The sequence below is a fragment of the Scyliorhinus torazame genome, chromosome 24, assembly GCF_047496885.1.
Source record: "Scyliorhinus torazame isolate Kashiwa2021f chromosome 24, sScyTor2.1, whole genome shotgun sequence".
Taxonomy (NCBI): Eukaryota; Metazoa; Chordata; class Chondrichthyes; order Carcharhiniformes; family Scyliorhinidae; genus Scyliorhinus; species Scyliorhinus torazame.
Window position 1 is genome coordinate 38,961,363 of NC_092730.1, and position 19,006 is coordinate 38,980,368.

Below are 19,006 nucleotides of genomic sequence, written 5' to 3' on the forward strand. Positions count from 1 at the left end.
TTAGGATAGCGAGGCCGAGCGGTCTGAGGAGATAGGTTTAGGTTTCAGTCTCTTCGAGATGCGGGTGGAAATCCAACCGCTGCCAACATTTGTAGGAAAAGCGGCTAAGGTGGGAAATGGAAATAAAAGTGAACGATGTTGCAAAGCACTTGCTCTTATCCCAAAAGATCTTTCCGTTACTGACATTGTTGTGTCCTGTGTAAGTCGAGCTGAACTGATTTGGTGCCGCTTGTTCTCACCTTGCAGCCCGTCAGTCTCCGTATTCCAGGGACCATTTATGACATCATCAAAAACGCCCTCCCCTGCTCTCCCCATTCACCAGACTGAAGGGACAATCCCCTCCGCGACCGCTGCTCCACCGCCAATATCCGCTCACTTTCTATGTGCACCTTTCTTTGCAATTGCAGGAGATGCAACTCCTGCCTTTTTACCCCTCCCTCCTCATTATCCAAGGGCCCAAAACACACATCCCAAGTGAACCAGTGAGACACTTGTGCTTTTCAGTTTAATCTCCTGTATCATAGATTATCATAGAATTTACAGTGCAGAAGGAGGCCATTCGCCCCCATCGGTATTTGCTGCCACAATTTGGTCTCATCTACTTCAACAGGTCAGATAACAGACTGTGACCGCTTTGATAAATCTCTGTTCAATCCACAATCATGAATTTGAGTTTCCTGCCACTTGTCATTTCAATTCTCCACCTCCCACTCTGACCTTTCTGTCGTTGGTCATCCGTGTTCCAATGGAGATTAACGGGAACTCGAGTAAAACCACCTCAACATTTAAGTAGCCACCCACAGAACTCCGTCCTCAACATCGAGCTCAGTAATTTTAGATGATGCTTTGTTTGGTGTGTTTCTTGCCCGTCCCTTTTTTTTGTTGCTTCTAATTGCATTCATTCATTTTGCACTTGGACGGCGGAGAGACAGCTGGAGATTTTTCTAGAATGAATTGTAGAGCTCAAGGCTCAGACAGCTGAAGACGCGGCCGCCATTGATGGAACAATGAAAAGTGCAAATGACAAGAGGACAAGGAAAGAGAAAGGTCTGGGAATGGAACCGGAACTCCAGTGAGAAATCTCCCCCGAACCACTAATGTTCACACGGCCGCTCATTCCACGTGTCCAGTCGGAAACCTGTCTGAAGGACCATGCAGTCTGACAGAGCGCCTGTGATAATCCTCCACTGTCTGATCTAAAGCTGCAACATGAGCTGTTCATCACAGCTGTGATAAACGTGTTGGTGTTAGCATTCAGTGGTGTCGATTCACATCATCCTTGTTTGGAGCTGCCTGTGAGGAACAAACTGCCCGCTGATATGTCTGCCCGGTTTGCAATCTGTCTGAGGAGGGAACAGACTGACTCTGATCAGCAGCTTTCAAAGATTTTATTTGAGTCCAGAATGGGTTTTCTTCTGTGACGTTGCTCTGATGGGAAAGGGGAGAGTGACTGGAGTCGCCTTTCAGAAGGAAGTTGGGGGCGGCAGTTTCACTTACCTGGAGACATTGATAAACCTGTTGCTGATTTATTCAAACCTTGCCTAAAAACCGACTCTGGTGGGACTCGAACCCACAACCTTTGAATGTCTCATCACGACAGCGACTAGAAGTCCAACGCGCTATCCGTTGCGGCACAAAGCCACACCTGCAGCGATCTCCCATCCCCATATGAGGATTTCTGTAGTTGTCCAACAGGCAGTTCAAAAGTTCAGTAATTCGCACAGTGACGACATTTCAAAACTACTTCATTGTCTGGGAATGTTTTGGGCCGCCCTGTGGTTGTGAAAAGCGCTACAGAAATTCTAGTAAAACTCCGAAAGGACACAGCCAGGTTGGTGCAAAGGGAGGACATGTAGCAGACAAGGAATGAGGCGATTTATTTTTGGAGGAAGAACAGAAGCAGACAATATAAAATAAAGTGTCTATTTACAAAAAAGAGTGCAGGAACAGCGGGACATGTGTCCAAATCATTGAAGGTGACACGGCAGGCTCTAAGAGACGTTTATAAAGCAAACAGTGTCATGACTTTATTAATAGCGGCACAGAGTACAAGATGACAGAGGGGTCATCTCTCCCTTTTCAGCTCCTGACTGCAGAGGCTTTTTTTGTGAAACCGTTTATTGGAAAACCTCTTTCCCTGGGGGGAGGCGGGAGTTTGGAACTCGCTGCCTGAAAGGTTGGTGGAGCAGAGCCCCTCATAATATCTAAGATGTGTTTAGATGGGCATTTGCGATCCCAGGGTACACGAGGCGATGATCCAAGTGCTGGGGAATGGGATGAGAATGGTTCGGTGGTTGTTTCTGACCGGCACAGATGCGATGCGCTGAAGGGCCATTTCTCTGCTGTCTGATTCGATGACTTTATGAATGAAATGCAACATGTGTTTGCAGCTGTCTCTGTTTATATCCTGTTGTATTCACAGGAAAATAACAAACTGGGCTGGTCGTTGAGCACCTCGAGACTGTTCTGCCCTACATTTGGATTGAGTAAGGGCTCCGTGTATTTTAACTCCAGCTCCCTGACTGGATTTCAGAAACCCTCCACAAACGGCAGTCTTATTGAATAATACAGATCCTAGAGATGGATAATCAGCGACACCCACAGCCAGAGAGACCTGCAATAACCCTCAGAGCAGGAAAGGCAACTCATTGTCCTTTGGCCCAGCAGCAAAATACTGCGGATGCCGCAAATCTGAAACAAAGACAGAAAATGCTGCAAATATTCAGCTGACACGGCAGCTTCTGTGGAGAGAGGATCAGGTCGTTCCAATGAAGGGTCAGGATCTGAAATGTTAACTATTTCTCTTGTCAGTGATACCACAGATTCGTAAAATATTTCAAGCATTCTGGTTTGTTCAGCTAAACATCCTCACACTCTGTAGCTTAGATCAATCCCAGCAGGGTGTCACTGCGTTTGACCTGATCTGTGTGATTGAAAACTTCCTCCATAAAGTCACAGAGTCATAGATGTTTACAGCATGGAAACAGGTCCTTCGGCCCAGCTTGTCCATGTTGCCCAGTTTCTATCACCAAGTTAGTCCCACTTGCCCACATTTGATCCATGTCCCTCTATATTCACCCTGCCCAGGTAAATTTGATTTGATCAAATTAGCATTTGATAAGGCAGGCTTATGCAGAAAGTAAGGAGGCATGGGATAGTGGGAAATTTGGCCAGTTAGATAACGAACTGGCTAACTGATAGAAGTCAGAGAGTGCTGGTGGATGGCAAATATTCAGCCTGGATCCCAGTTACCAGTGGCGTACCGCTGGGTCCTCTGCTGTTTGTGATTTTCACGAATGACTTGGATGAGGGAGTTGAAGGGTGGGTCAGTAAATTTGCAGACGATACGAAGATTGGTGGAGTTGTGGATAGTAAGGAGGGCTGTTGTCGGCTGCAAAGAGACATAGATAGGATGCAGAGCTGGGCTGAGAAGTGGCAGATGGAGTTTAACCCTGAAAAGTGTGAGGTTGTCCATTTTGGAAGGACAAATATGAATGCGGTATACAGGGTTAACGGTAGAGTTCTTGGCATTGTGGAGGAGCAGAGAGACCTTATGGTCCATATTCATACATCTTTGAAAGTTGCCACTCAAGTGGATAGAGCTGTGAAGAAGGCCTCTGGTGTGCTCGCGTTCATTAACAGAGGGATTGAATTTAAGAGCCGTGAGGTGATGATGCAGCTGTACAAAGCTTTGGTAAGGCCACATTTGGAGTACTGTGTACAGTTCTGGTCGCCTCATTTTAGGAAGAATGTGGAAGCTTTGGAAAAGGTGCAAAGAAGATTTACCAGGATGTTGCCTGGAATGGAGAGTAGGTCTTACGAGGAAAGGTTGAGGGAGCTCGGCCTTTTCTCATTAGAACGGAGAAGGATGAGGGGCGACTTGATAGAGGTTTATAGGATGATCAGGGGAACACATAGAGTAGACAGTCAGAGACATTTTCCCCGGGTGGAACAAACCATTACAAGGGGACATAAATTTAAGGTGAAAGGTGGAAGATATAGGGGGGATGTCAGAGGTAGGTTCTTTACCTAGTGGGGGCATGGAATCACTGCCTGTGGAAGTAGTTGAGTCGGAAACATTAGGGACCTTCAAGCAGCTATTGGATAGGTACATGGATTGCGGTAAAATTATATAGTGTAGATTTATTTGTTCTTAAGGGCAGCACGGTAGCATTGTGGATAGCACAATTGCTTCACAGCTCCAGGGTCCCAGGTTCGATTCCGGCTTGGGTCACTGTCTGTGCGGAGTCTGCACGTCCTCCCCGTGTCTGCGTGGGTTTCCTCCGGGTGCTCCGGTTTCCTCCCACAGTCCAAAGATGTGCAGGTTAGGTGAATTGGCCAATGATAAATTGCCCTTAATGTCCAAAATTGCCCTTGGTGTTGGGTGGAGGTGTTGAGTTTGGGTAGGGTGCTCTTTCCAGGAGCCGGTGCAGACTCAAAGTGCCGAATGGCCTCCTTCTGCACTGTAAATTCAATGATAATCTATGATTAATCTAGGACAAAGGTTCTGTACAACATCGTGGGCCGAAGGGCCTGTTCTGTGCTGTATGTTCTATGTTCTATGTAAATATCTCACTGTATTTTAAAGGAAAACATTGTACCGATTCTACACTGCCTCTGGCAGCCCATTTCGGATGCTCACCCTCCGCGTGAAAGCAAATCCTCTCTGGTCTCTTTGGCATCTCTCCCCTCTCACCTTAAACCTATGCCCTTTTGGCTCCTCTACCTTTGGGAACATATGTTGACTATCTGCCTGATCTATGCTCCTCATTATTTTATAGACCTCTATCAGTTCACCTCGAAGCCTCCGACGCTCCAGGGAAAAAAGTCCAAGCCTGTCCAGTCTCTCCTTATAACCCAGAGGACCAAGTCCTGGTAGCATCCTCGTAAATCTCTTCGGCACTCTTTCTAGTTTACCAATATACTTCCCATAATAGGGTGACTAGAACTGAACATAGTATTTCATGTGTGCTCTTACCAATGTATTGTACAACTTCAATAAGACGTCCCGACTCCGATATTCAATATCCTGACCAAGAAAACCGAGCATGCTGAATGGCTTCTTCACCACCCAGTCCACCTGCGACTCTGCTCTGTGAAATTCCTCACAGTTCTTTCCATTGTTATCTACTCTGCAGGTATTGACTGCACCGTCTCTTTGAGACATGCTCACAGGGCTGTGAGAGAGGCTTTCTTTCAGGTTTTAGGACTCTTTTGGTCATTAAACAAAAACCGGATATCTGCAGAGGAACTCGGAATACCAAACCTCTCTTCCCAGGATGAACTTAGTCAGGGGACAAAATGTTAGTTGAATACAGAATAAAAGGTTTGAGGATTTGGGGTGAGATTCCTGGAGATTTGGGAAGAGAGCGATGTTGTGGAGCATTGTGATAAGAGCAGGATACGAGTTTGGGATATTACCCAGTCTGTGTGGGGGGCTGGGGGAAGGAAATTGTCTTGCCTGCCCACCCAAGCTGAATGCTGGGGTTGAGGTGGTGATCAGATTCCGTGCGGAGGGTGAAATCCTTTCACTGAATTTCACGTTTACAGCTCAGGTCCTCGAGGAATGGCTGCTGTATTCCCAGGAGGTGGTGGTCTCATTCCTAAAGCAAAAAACTTCAATCCAGGACCGGTTTGTCAATAAGAACAAGCTGGAGGATTGGGATGATAGAAACTGTTCAGCACTGATTCACTTTATTCATTGTTGTGTCCTGGAATAAACAAGTGGATTGTAGCTGTCCATTAAAAACGCAAATAGAATTCGGAAGTTTCTGGCCAGTAACTTCACAATGTCCACTATTACATCACTCAGCATCCTCAGCTGCATCACATCTCGTCCACATGACATGTGAACATTACCTACAGCCAGTCGTTCTCGTTCCTCTTTGACATAAGTTTGAGACAAAAGAAAACAATTACGAATGATCGATGAGGAAAGTGAGCACTTTTATTGAAGGGAGTTTAAAGAAACCTTTGTGATAAAGAAGTGGGATTAGGGAAATGAAAGTAAAAATAAGTGGAATGAAGGCGCGGGTTGTTCATGGACTGACTGCAGAATTTGATGTTTATTTATTCAATAGAGATTTCAGGCCAATTGTATTTGATGTCATTAAGGAGATTTACATTGAAGGAAGCATGTCGTTGTCTATAAGGTGTGATTACCTCCTTTTATCAAAATTGCTCTGATAGATGGGATTCAAAGAATTGGAGTCATATGGCATTCCTGTGGATTGTTAGATCCTTGCGAGGATTCAAACAAATCCTTTGGAAAACCGCCAAGAGCGAGGTGATTGTGCAGTGGAGATTGACTGGAGTGGTATCAGTGGTGAAGAGTGTGCTTCCGGAAGATGTATTTCCAATATTGCAAACCAGGCTGCAGATTCACAACCTTCTTACCAACTTCTCATCGATGAAAAGGATGCACTGGTGAAAATCTTCCATGAATCCTTAAATTCTGGAAAATCGCAGCGTGTTTACTTCAGACAGGCATCATAATGAGCGCAGGCTGGTAGTGCCGGAGAGCCTGTTCCTGTGCTGTACTGTTCTTTATGGAAAACTGCCAACATAACACCCTTATTCGAAAAGGGAGGGAGACAGAAACAGATAACTAAATGCTAGTTAGCATAATATCTGTCATGTGGAAACTGTTAGAGTGCATTCTAAAGGATATAATAGCAGAACATTTAGCAATATATAACATAATGAAACAGATTCGGCATGGCTTCAAGAAGGGCACATCATGCATGACAATCTGTTCGAATTATTTGAAGTGGTAATGATCAGGATAAATAAAGGGGAATCCTGCCTCCAGCTGCCTCCCTACCTCCAGTTCCCTCCATCTGTTCCTGTCACAATATCACCCATTGTGTCACTCACCTCTTTTCCCCCCTCTCACCCTTCCTCGCTTTTCCTAGCCGCCCTCTATCTCTAATCCATTTCCCTTTCTCTGGGATCTGCCTTGTCTCCAGGCTCCCACTGACCCCGGGTTCGGGGACTCTCAGGCCGGCCAGGGCTCTTTAACCGGCTCCATTCACAGGAAAAGTGACTTCAGTTTCCACAATATCATCCGCTCTCTCTGAAACCCCCAAACTAAAATTCAGACTCACCGTGAAGGTGTAGACTGCGAGGGCAGCATGGCGGCACAGTGGTTAGCACTGCTGCCTGACGGCGCCGAGGTCCCAGATTCGATCCCGGCTCTGGGTCATTGTCCGTGTGACGTTTGCACATTCTCCCGTGTTTGCGTGGGTTTCGCCCCAAGAATCCAAAGATGTGCAAGCTGGGTGGATTGGCCACGCTAAATTGCCCCTTAATTGGGAAAAATGAATTGGGTACTCTAAATTCTTTTAAAACAAGGTGAAGACTGCGGGTCCCGCTCCTGCTGTTTAATACAGATCACTATAACTGGGCACAGTGAGCAGAAAGAAATTCGTGTTCTTTGTGTAAATTTCACTCCAATTTGAAACGCCCCTGAATGAAAGTGTCCGTGTCACACGGCTCCCGTTCAGCCAGGAGATTGCACCAGTCCACAATAAATGTAGTTATGCAATTTATTTCTGATGTTCTGTGTGTCATTACATAGGACTCTTACTCTGATCTGAGACCTTACCTTGTCCTTGTGTCCTGATGCTGCCCTTATCATCCTGTTTCGGTAATAACTTTTTACTGGTATTAATTATGTAACTTACTTAGTGATTAATTTATTCAGCCACTAGGAGTGTTTTAAGCTCATTCTGTAAACGGAACTTTGCGTGGCTCGTATTTCTGGCCCGTTTAACCCACCTATTTACTATTGTTTCAGACTGAGAACTTCGTTATTAATGTTGAAGATTGTTGTTTATTTAAACTATGTTTCCACTCAAAACAAATTGATGCTGGTTATTAGATAAGAAACCCATGTGTGATGAGAACAATTGGTGAATTTTATTTGAGGAGTGTCCCCTCCTTTTCTGTCCTGACCTGTGATATTTACAAAGAACAAAGAACAAAGAAATGTACAGCACAGGAACAGGCCCTTCGGCCCTTCAAGCCCCTGCCGACCATGCTGCCCGACTAAACTACAATCCCTGGGTCCGTATCCCTCTATTCCCATCCTATTCATGTATTTGTCAAGATGCCCCTTAAATGTCACTATCGTCCCTGCTTCCACCACCTCCTCAAGGCAGAAGGAGGCCATTCGGCCCATCGAGTCTGCACCGACCCTCTTAAGCCCTCGCTTCCACCCTATCCCCGTAACCCAATAACCCCTCCTAACCTTTATGGTCACTAAGGGCAATTTATCATGGCCAATCCACCTAACCTGCACGTCTTTGGACTGTGGGAGGAAACCGGAGCACCCAGAGGAAACCCACGCTGACACGGGGAGAACGTGCAGACTCCACACAGACAGTGACCCAGTGGGGAATCAAACCTGGGACCCTGACACTGTGAAGCCACAGTGCTAATCACTTGTGCTACCATGCTGCCCTAGAATTTGGCCACTCGACCCATCGAGTCTGCTCCGCCATTCAATCATGGCTGATATGTTTCTCATCCCCATTCTCCTGCCTTCTCCTCATAACCCCTGATCCCCTTATTAATCCAGAACCTATCTGTAAGATAGATCCAATTCTCACTCCTAGCCCCGTAACCCCACCTAATCTTTTTGGGGCAATTTCCCCCACAAAGTCACCCAATTCACCTAACCACATCCTTGGACCGTGGGAGGAAACCGGAGCACCCGGAGGAAACCCACGCAGACACGAGGAGAAGGTGCAAAGTCCACACAGACAGTCACCCGAGGCCGGAATCGAACCTGGGAACTGGCGCTGTGAGGCAGCAGTGCAGACCACTGTGCCACCGTGCCGCCTCCAAATAAATTCCACCAGTTGCCATGGAGGGATTTTGAACCTGTGTCCCTCGAGAATTAGCCTGGGCCTCTGGATTACTAGCCCAGGAACATCACCATTACACCACAACCACTTATTTAATTAAATAATTCACCACTGTGATGGCCAGGGACTGAAGCTGGGTCAAATGCTGGGACAGTCACCACTATACCACCACGTGCCCCCCGGGCAATGTCACCCCCTCTGTATTTATAGAACGAATACACAAACAATGAAGCGGGGGAATGTATTAAATCAGAGATTGGATATTCTTGTAACCAATATGGCTGTAATGGGAATCCTTCATTTTCCGATAGATCGGGATGAGCTGGATCGCTCAGGCAGAAATCAGATATCTGGGGATTTAAATGTGATACTACAATGATAATATTTAACCATGTTAATGTTATTTTGCTCCAATTGAAACGTGTCACGAATACATCGTTGCCTTGCTGCACAACTTGCTTTCAGCCAGGAGATGGCAGCAGTGCGCAATAGTTTGGGTCTCCTGTTTGGCCCACAGATCTCGATAGGAATGGAGCTGCTGCTTCCCGGGGAGCTGCCAAGCAAGAGGCACAGATACTGACCAACTGCACCCGCTCCAAATGGATTCCCTAAATTACTGAACAAAACAAAAACAAGCACAAATCATATTTTAAGAAACTATGACAGTGACTCTGAAAACAATACACCAACACCTCTGAAAGAATCGACTTGCTGTAACTAATTCAAGATGAACCGTTTCAATATCAGCCGTAATTCCTTACCAGTTCTCAGACAGGCACCGACTGGTTAGAAGTTTGCTTCACTTTTCAAGGTCCGGCTCAATAAAATCAATCACAGGCCCATGATCTGCTTTCCTCCTGTTCTCAGACACATCCACTTTGTACAAGGGCGCACTAACTGGTTTTCAGAGTAAGAGGAAGACTGCAGTCACCTCGTTCTCTCTCGATCCCTTTATCTCAGAGCCACTTCACAACCAGGAATGGAACTTCTCACAGAGCCAAGAATGGAATAGTTTGTCGATTCTTCCACTTATTTAGGACCGTCCATCACCAGGACGTATTCGTCCAAAAGAGTTGGATGAGATGGGGCTGAGTTTCACTGTGAATCCAATCAGTCCCCGGAGAAGCACAAAAACAGTGAGTGAGGGAGAGAGAAAGAAACAAAGAAACAGATAGAGAGATAAAATATGTTCCATTTCTGCCACGATCTTTTTACCCAGAAATACATTCACCTGAATGAAACCAAACCACGTTTCCATTCGCTGCCGTTGCTGCTTCTCCTTCCGAACGTTGCAGGAAACGTTATTATTTATTGATTGTTGTTTTGAGTGGGAGCTTCTTCATATTTCGTTCAGTTTCAAAAACAAATGTTGAATATCTGACTGAACTCGATATAGGTTCAAACCATTCATTTACAAACATTCCGATTCATTCTCGAGTCAGCGGCTTGTTCAGCAAACATTTCGAATCACAGTCGCTGCGAGCAGGGCTCGAACCTGATATTTAACAATATCCAGTAATACCCCACAGAGGGGCAATAAGGATGTTTAACAATATCTAGTAATACCCCACAGAGAGGCAATAAGAATGTTTAACAATGTCTAGTAATACCCCACATAGAGGCAATAAGGATATTTCACAATATCCGGGAATACCCCACAGAGGGACAATAAGGATATTTAACAATATCCAGATATAAACCACAGTAAAACTCGAGACACCAGTTTCCCCTCTCGGACGGGTGTGAACAATCCAACCAGACTATTTACAACCAGAGAAGAGGAGATTTACCCGGAGTCCTGCCTCCAGCTGCCTTTCTTCCTCCAGCTCTCTCCCTCTGTTCCTTCTTCACTCTCACACATTGTGCCATCCTTCGATTTCCCTCCCTTTCTCTTCCTACCCCACTCCCTCTCTCTAATGTCTTTCTCTTTCTCTGGGCTCTCCCTTGTCTCCGGGCTCCCACTGACCCCGGGCTCGGGGACTTTCATCCCGGCCAGGGCTCTTTAACCGGCTCCATTCACAGGAAAAGTTTCCACAATAACATCCGCTGTCTCTGAAACCCCCAAACTGAAATTCAGACTCACCGTTAAGGTGAAGACTGCGGACTGCGGTTCCCGCTCCTGCTGTTTAATACAGATCACTATAACTGTGTACAGTGAGCAGAAAGAAATTGCTGTTGTTTGTAAACATTTCTTACTGACATCACTGTCATTCTGCTTTAACAGGACGAGGTTGTGTCTTCTGATATTTCAATCGACATAAAACTGTGCAAAGATATAAACTGAACGGGTAAATCTGAAATATCCTGAAAAGATTATTTACATTATGCTTCTAAACGGAGTCATTTCATTTCCACACAATGAACTTTGTCCAAATGTAAAATTGTGGAATCAGCTGTAGATAAACTCAGGCAGCCTGACGTGATTTGAACAAGCAACCTCCTGATGTGACAAAGAGTCATTAGACTCAAAACATTAGATTTTACTCTCCCTACAGATGCTGCCAGACCTGCTAAGATTTTCCATCATTTTCTCTTTCGTATCAAGCAACCTTCTGATCTGGGGTCAGACGCGCTACCGTTGCGCGACACGCTCAAGTACTGGTCACTGAACCTGTCTCCTCATAGATTTATTCATTATCAGTCAATGACTGGTACTGCACGTGAGGGTGGAATCCAGTCTCTGTCAGATATTTGTGCCGAATATCAGTGTGGAAATCTTTCTGTATCTACCAATCACAATTACTGTTTGGGAAAAGTGGGATTAATTCAGTATCAGTGGGTATGAGTGTTTTTTGGGCTGTTGGGGCACTCAACAGCAGATCACTGGTTTCCTGCTTGAACCAAGCATAGAATTCATTGAGTTCATCGGAGAGGGGTGCTCTGCTGCTGGAGACGCTGCTCGGCGTCGCTTTGTAGCCCGTTATGTTGTTTAAACCTTGCCGCAACCGACGAGAGTCTGTAACGCTAGGCTGTGACTCTAGCTTGGTCTGATATTCTCTCTTGGCATACCGGATGGCTTTACCGAGGTTGTACCTGGATTTATTGTATAGGTCAGGGCCGCCTGACTTGAACACCTCAGACCTGCCCTTCTGTCGGGAGTCAATCTCCCGATTAAGCCATGGTTTCTGTCATGATATCCTCATTAACATATCTTGGTGCAATAACACACAAACACTGATAAGCAGGTAGATGGACTAACCAACACACACACAACATCGCAGCCAATCAGCAGTGAGAGCACACGCACTATAAAACAGGGAACACCACAGTTCCCGCTCATTCTACCAGGAGAGAGCTCAGAGCACAGATCTCACAGCGTGCCACTCAGACATACACCATGTGCTGAGTGTCTCACTCAGGTAGTGTTGGGCTGGGTCCACGGGTTTGCTGGTGAAGTACGAACCACAGCCAGAAGTTAATAGTTATTATTGTACAGAATAATAAAACAGAGTTGTACCATCTACAACCGTGTTGGTTTGTTTGTTTATCGGAACACCCAACACGACATGATACCAGGTCTGGATACTCGCCAGCAACTGTGAGACCTACCGGCACCTCTTCAGAAACCCGCCATCCTGCGCCATTGAAACCATCATCCCGCCACATTGGATCGCTGGAAACCTTCATATTCCGGATCGCTGGAAATCTTGGCGTCAACTGGAAGCTGTTTAAACAGAGCTTCCAACTCTTCCTAGAAGCCACAGGCAGGGAGAATGCATCGGACACCAGGAAGATCGCCCTCCTCCTCTCCACGGCAGAGCAACACGCCATCCACATCTACAACTCCCTGGCATTCACGGAAGGCGAGGACAAGACGAAGTACAAGACGGTCCTTCTAAAATTTGAGCAACACTTCAGCGTGGAAGTAAATGAGAGGTTCAAGAAGTAGCTCTTCCAGCAGCGCCTGCAGGGTATGGATGAGCCTTTTCAGTCTTATTTGACATATCTCCATATCCTCGCGCAGTCCTGTGGCTATGAGGCCACCTCCGACTCCATGATTCGGGATCAGATAGTTTTTGGGGTCACCTCGGACACCCTACGCCAGCAGCACTTCAACATAAAGCGCCTCACCCTAGCCACCGCCATCGAGACCTGTGTCCTCCACGAAGACGCAACCAGCCGGTACTCCAAATTCCAGGCAGCCGAATCGGCACGGCAGGGTTCCTATGAGCCGAGCAGGTCCAGTCGATTGAGTTCCTCCCGGCCCGCGGCCCGGACGGCGGCGGCCATTTCGCGTGCATTCCGAGGCCTCCCGCGCTTGTACGCGCCAAAAGAGGGGACATCGACACAGAGAGACGGGATGCGCAGGCATGCTCTATGCAGGACCGCACCATGCATGCACGGTGGCGCGACGAACGCCATGACGTCACGACGTGCGGCAACTGTGGATTCGCAAACTTAAAGCGGCAATGTCCAGCCAAAGCGCGACAATGCCTCTGCTGCAGCAGGATGGGCCACTACGCTGCCTGCTGTCGAGCAGCTCAACGTGCCAACACTCTGCAATTCTGCTAACCTCGCAGGGACGTGACGGCCATTTAGCCCCCATACACCGAATCATACCCTGACGACGTGCAGACCGGTGATACCGACGACCGGAACCCTTTTGTGTTGCGGTAATAAACAAGAACTGGATGTCCCCAAGTCGGACCCACCAGCCGATGCCAGTGCACAGCATTAATCCGGGCGATGAATGGTGTGCCATCCTAACGGCCAACCCAAATCCGTCGCCCACCTAATAGACTGGACTTATGAGCCTGTTTGCACATTGGACACACTGAATTGTTTTGCAATACTGTTAACGTGTTTCTTTCTTGTTGTTCCAGAAGTTCTGTTTCGATATTTGCTGATTGCACTTGTTTTGTTTGTGCTACAACCTAGTTGCTCTGTTGCACCTGACACCTTCCGATGTATATAGTTTAGCGTCATGTACATGTTGTAAATATTGCACACACATATTCATATACACTCAGTACACACCAATATTTATTACCATGTAGGCACATTACCTTGTGAAAAGGGGGGATGTCATGATATCCACATTAACATATCATAACATATTCTCTGAAGGTAAATTTGCAGGTTGAGTTCGTAATTAAGAAAGCAAATGCAATGTTGTCATTTATCTCAAGAGGCTTGCAATATAAAAGCAGGGATGTACTTCTGAAGCTTTATAAAGCACTAGTTAGTCCCCATTTAGTCTTCTGTGAGCAATTTTGGGCCCCACACCTCAGGAAGGACATACTGGCAGTGGAGCGGGTCCAGTGGAGATTCACACGGATGATCCCAGGAATGGGAGGCCTAACATACGATGAACGTCTGAGGATCCTGGGATTATATTCATTGGAGTTTAGGAGGTTGAGGGGAGATCTAATAGAAACTTACAAGATAATGAATGGCTTAGATAGGGTGGACGTAGGGAAGTTGTTTCCATTAGCAGGGGAGACTAGGACCCGGGGGCACAGCCTTAGAATAAAAGGGAGTCACTTTAGAACAGAGATGAGGAGAAATTTCTTCAGCCAGAGAGTGGTGGGTCTGTGGAATTCATTGCCACAGAGGGCGGTGGAGGCCGGGACGTTGAGTGTCTTTAAGACAGAAGTTGATAAATTCTTGATTTCTCGAGGAATTAAGGGCTATGGAGTGAGAGTGGGCAAATTGAGTTGAAATCAGACATGATTGAATGGTGGAGGACTCGATGGGCCGAATGGCCTTACTTCCACTCCTATGTCTTATGGTGTTATGGTGCAATCACACACACACACTGATGGACAGGTAGTTGGACCAACCAACACACACACAACATCGCAGCCAATCAGCAGTGAGAGCACACGCACTATAAAACAGGGCACACCACAGTCCCCGCTCATTCTACCAGGAGATAGCTCAGAGCACAGAGCTGACAGCGTGCCACTCAGACATACACCATGTGCTGAGTGCCTCACTAAGATAGTGCTAGGGCTGGGTCCACAGGTTAGCTGTTGAAGTACGAACCACAGCCAGAAGTTAATGGTTATTATTGTACAGAATAATAAAACAGAGTTGTACCATCTACACCCGTGTTGGTTCATTTGTGTATCACAACACCCAACACGACAGTTTCTGGTTGGGAAACGTACGTACTGCTTTCTTTGGCACGCAGTCGTCCACACATTTGCTGATGAAGTCTGTGACAGTGGTGACATACTCATTTCAGTTAGTCGCTGAGTTCTTAAATATGGACCAGTCCACTGTCTCCAAGCAGTCACGTCAGAGCTCTTCTGCTTCCTCGGACCAGCACTGCACGCCTGATGTTGAAAATCTTGCTGGAGAAATTTAACCTCGTTGAGAAAAAGTCAATATTAGAAATGGGAGTCGAACCCACACCTCTAGTGGAGACTTCGATTTAAACGCAGCAGCTTAGACCACTCGGCTGTCGTCCAAACTGAGATCAATGCACAAATCGACAATAATTCTATCTTCATCGTCATTTCATTTCAAACAATAGATGCTTTCCCTACTTTTGATCCCTAGCCAGAGTCCTGCATCTGAGTGCCATCCTTATCCAACCCGCTGGGGGTTAAGGAGCTTCTCATTGCTGCATTGATCAGTTTGTTCCAATCAACAAGAACCGAATTCCCGCTCTACCTGTTCCTCACACGAAGATATTGAGAGTCTAAGATCTGAGCGACGTGAAGTATACAATTGGAGAGTTGCATTCTGGCGACTGCAATCTCTCCCCACAGCTGCTTCCGGTGCTGCTTTCACGGACAAGTAGCCGAAGAACCCCTCCAGTGTCCAAACAGGTGACCGTTCGTCCACTAGAGGAGCCAGAAGAATGTTCTGGGAGAACTCAACTTAGTCTCCTCGACTGTACTATGGGTAGCTGAAGAACAGGTGTCAAAGAGCGGATCAGACTGAAAGCAAAACTTTGATACTAATAAAGAAAAAGGCAGATGTGCTGCTGACATATAGCAACTTGTTTCCGTTTCGTGTGAGTGAGAAAATAAATAGCAGAGGATGGTTTAGATCCATAGACCTCTGGGTTAGGGGTCCAGTTGATCTTCTCTGGAGTCGGACTTGAAGCAAAGCTTGAAGAAATCAGTAAGAGCGTGATCAATGTTCCCAGAGAGGTGAAACTGCCGTCCCGAACTTCCTTCTATGAAGTGATTCCAGTCATTCCCCACTTTCTCATCAGAACAACGTCACAGAATAAATCACATCCCCTTCACAGAACAACCGTTCAGCACGAAAGTAAATTAACTGAACTATGCTGACCAGAATCAGTGTGCTCAAACGTGTGTTCTTGTTGAAAGAACAAATGCGGAAGTGAATAGTTGTGTGGCTACAGCCAGGCAGTAATGTTGTAGCTCCTGGTTTAAGGAGCAGAGTGCCGCAGCGGAAGCGTGCTGGGCCATTAGCCCGAGGTCGAGGAATCGTGGCTATTCTCTGCTATTTACATTCTACCTCACAGCAAAAGTAAACATAACGCACTTTTCTGTTTGCTTTGCAGCAAATACCTTTCAGAATCCTTCTTGCAGTCTCGTCCCAGGAATGAAGGAGACAGCAGGACACAGTACAACATTGCACAGCTCACACAGAGGGAACCACAGATAAAATGCTTTAAAGTCTCTGCTCAATTGATCCTCAAGATAAACACTTCCAAATTCCACCAATTCCATTGGGAAATGCATGAATATAGATTGTTTAAATTTTACATACTTCTAACACCTCTCCGTCCACCCGATCACATTCTATCACCGACAGTTCATGTGAATCTCCCGCGCTCTGTTGCGGTTCTGTGTCGTGGCCAGTATATGTCAACACACTGTGGTAGAGAGAAGTTCACAGATTAGAGTGAGACACAACTGATAAAAATTGTTTTTATTTTATTAAAGTTGGGACGGCGGGATTTCGAAGAAGATAATATGTGGTGATGATCTTTTCTTATATTTTGGTTGTGTTGAATCCGTCAACATGTTGTATGTGGGAGTGAGGTGCATTCTCTCTGCCCTTCTCTGGTCCCGTTTGTAAATGGGGGATTCCTGTCACTCTCGGGTAATGTGTGAGAGTGAAAGAGACATTCTGAACCTGTCAGTCTTCGTCACTATATGTGCCGGTGGATACGTTGTCAGTGGAACCGCACCGTGACACAAGTTCTTCGGCTCCCCACAGTACAGTTGAGGTTACCGGGATGACGTCTCCCATAATTCTCTTCAGCCACCTCTCCAGGATGAACCTCCTCCTGTTTGTAGACTGGAGGGGTTCTTTGGCTACTTGCCTGGAATAAGATCGCATATAAAAATTCCATTGAAGTAAATGAGTTGTATCATGTGGTTAAGGAGACGCACAATAATCCATTGTACTCTGCACACGTGGGTTCAAATCCCATCCTCGTCTGTAATGTGTCTGTTGTGTCTCTGTTTGATCCACTTCATGAGCATGAAGTACAAATGCTGTGATTTTTAGCTTTGATTCACGGGCTTGGCGGGTGGTGAATTCGGCGGGCACTGTCCATGTTGAAACCACATTATAACAAGGTGAGAAAGTTACTTATTTCACTCCCTTAACTAATTGCGTATAAATTCTGAGTTGGAAACTGTTTCTTCCTCTCATTTTGAAACTCACAAAGTCGCGCAAAAGATAAGTTCATAAAATAAAGAAACATAATTCAGCCATTAAACCCATCCAATCTGCCCGCCATTCTATCATGGCTGATATCTTCCCCATCTGCGACCTATAATGTTACAGACAAAGAGGTCGATTGCGTTATCAGCAGGAACACCTTCTCCCTAGAACGCATGACCTCGAAGCGGGAGTAGGCAATTTAGCCTCCTGAGCCTAACACCTTCCATGTGATGTTGACTGATCCCATCCTGGCGTCAACTCCACCGTCTTCCCGTTCTCCGTATCCCTTCAACTCCTTACCAATAAGAATCTCTCTACCTCCTCCTTAAACTTACTCACTCTCCCTGAATCCAACGCAATCTGGGGTACCGAATTCCACGGAATCATAAACCCTTTGGGATAAGTAGTTTTTCCTCAATTTAAAAAAGAATTACAGTGCAGAAGGAGCCAATTCGGCCCATCGAGTCTGCACCGGCTCTTGGAAAGAGCACCCTACCCAAGGTCCACACTTCCACCCTATCCCCATAACCCAGTAACCCCACCCAACACTCAGGGCAATTTTGGACACGAAGGGCAATTTTATCATGGCCAATCCACCTAACCTGCACATCTTTGGACTGTGGAAGGAAACCAGAGCACCCGGAGGAAATCCACGCGCACACGGGGAGGATGTGCAAAACTCTGCACTGACAGTGAACCAAACCGGAATCGAACCTGGAACTTTGGAGTTGCGAAGCAATTGCGCTATCCACAATGCTACTGTGCTGCCCTAAAAGGCAAATGTGCTGCTAACAAATAGCAACTTGTTTTCGTTTGGTGTGAATGAGAATATGAATAGCCGAAGATGGTTTCAATCCATCGACATTTGGGTTACGGGCCCAGCACGCTTCCCTTGCGCCATTCAACTCGTGACTAAATCTATTATTCTAAGAGCATGACCTCTCCTTTTAGAATGCCCCACAAGAGGAAGCAACAGCTCCACGTCAACGTTTTCCATACCTTTTGGCACCTGATACACCTCAATTAGATAATGACGCATACATTCTGAGTGGGAAACTGTGGACCAGTCTTCCTCAGTTTGAAACTCACGATGTCGCACAATAACATCCGATTCAACTATTAGAACGCTGACCGGGTGGTGAATTCGGCGAACACTGTCCATGTTGAAACCACATTATAAAAAGGGGAGAAAGTTATTTATTTCACTCCCTGCCCTAATTGCGCATACATTCTGAGTTGGAATCTGTTTCTTCCTCTCAGTTGAAAACTCACGAAGTCGCGCAAAAGATAAGTTCATAAAATAAATAAACATAATTCAGCCATTAGACGCATCGAGTCTGCCCCCCATTCTATCATGGCTGATATCTTCTCCATCTGCGACCTACAATGTTACAGATGAAGAGGTCGATTGCGTTATCAGCAGGAACAACTTCTCCCTAGAACACATGACCGCGGAGCGCGAGTAGGCAATTTAGCCTTCTGAGCCTAGCACCTTCCATGAGATCATGGCTGATCCCATCCTGGCCTCAACTCCA

The 19,006-nt window shown here is 46.3% G+C and overlaps 1 non-coding gene across 1 annotated transcript; it reads right to left on the reverse strand.

Annotated features, from left to right (window-relative positions):
• Nucleotides 1–1,549: 1,549 nt before the first annotated feature.
• Nucleotides 1,550–1,641, reverse strand: trnar-ucu (transfer RNA arginine (anticodon UCU)). Its single transcript is given in 2 exon segments — nucleotides 1,550–1,585; nucleotides 1,605–1,641. It is a non-coding gene; the product is annotated as a tRNA-Arg (tRNA).
• Between the last annotated feature and the right edge of the window lie 17,365 nt (nucleotides 1,642–19,006).